At 54.7% G+C, this 1,101-nt stretch overlaps 1 pseudogene; it reads left to right on the top strand.

The window, feature by feature from the left end:
* Positions 1 to 5: 5 nt before the first annotated feature.
* Positions 6 to 982, top strand: LOC119345761 (annotated as a pseudogene).
* The last annotated feature ends 119 nt before the right edge of the window (positions 983 to 1,101 follow it).

Below are 1,101 nucleotides of genomic sequence, written 5' to 3'. Positions count from 1 at the left end.
GCGAGGCGGTCCGCGCCGGCGCGCTCTCCACGCGCTGGCGGCACCTCCCCGGCCACCTCTCGCGCGTGCGCCTCGACGTCGCTCACTTCCGCGGCGCCACGCCGCTCGAGGTCATGGACGCGTTCACGGGCGCGGCGCGGGCCTTGCTGACTCGGGTGCCTCCCGCCGAGGGTGGTCCCCTCAAGGTGCTCGTCCTGAGCTTCTACACGTCTTCCCCTCACCTGAGCTCCATAGGCCGCCTCATCGAGGACATTGTGAGCTTGGGCCACACCCAATGCCTTGAGTTTTGCATATCCCCGCCGGGCACTAACCCGCTGGGCAGCAACATTGAGATTGGGCAGGAGTTCATGGCCTTCTCCCGCGCCTACCCAGTTGCCTTCTCGTGGCTCACGACGCTTACGCTCGAATATCATGCTTTTGGAAATTCCGACATCACTGACCTCATTACCACTTGCGGTAGGCTCAGGCACCTCAGCTTGAGATTCTGCAGACTGCTTGATCTGCACTCCACGCTCAGGATTGATGTGCCGTGCTCTGAGCTCCAGGAGCTTCAGTTCATCGGCCTTTTGTGCACACGGATCGAGCTCGTCTCTGTCCCCAAGCTTGGATAGGTGGAGTGCAAATGTTGGCTCTTCAATAACCCTCCAGTGCGCTTTGGCTACGTTCCTGAGCTTCGCGGTTTAGTACTCGCTTCTAAAGCCAAGGCATGGCAAGAGCCATTCGCGCTGAGCGAATGCCTGTCAACGAGTGCTGGTGCTAGGAACCTGTCAACACTGACTCTCTGTTTTGGGTACCAAATGGTAAACTTAAATATAAATCTTCTGCATCTTCATACCATGTGTTCCTCTCTACCAGTTTCAGTTGTGCATGTATGTTCTTGCTGCAGATTTGGATTCAGCCAGAACCTCCGAAGCAGTGCATTGCTATATTCAGAAACCTGACCTCTGTGTGTCTTTTCGGTATCTTCTGTGAGTGTGATCTGAGCTGGACTCTGTTTGTCCTTGAGGCTGCACCTGCCCATTTGGCAGTAAGTGTTACTTAACCTTCTTTCTAATTTAGTCCACATCTTAGCATGTACATGACACATTCTACATTTTTATG

This window comes from Triticum dicoccoides, unplaced genomic scaffold, assembly GCF_002162155.2.
Source record: "Triticum dicoccoides isolate Atlit2015 ecotype Zavitan unplaced genomic scaffold, WEW_v2.0 scaffold27994, whole genome shotgun sequence".
NCBI classification, from domain to species: Eukaryota; Viridiplantae; Streptophyta; class Magnoliopsida; order Poales; family Poaceae; genus Triticum; species Triticum dicoccoides.
The sequence above is the reverse complement of the archived record's forward strand: the minus strand, read 5'-3'. Positions and strand labels throughout refer to the sequence as shown.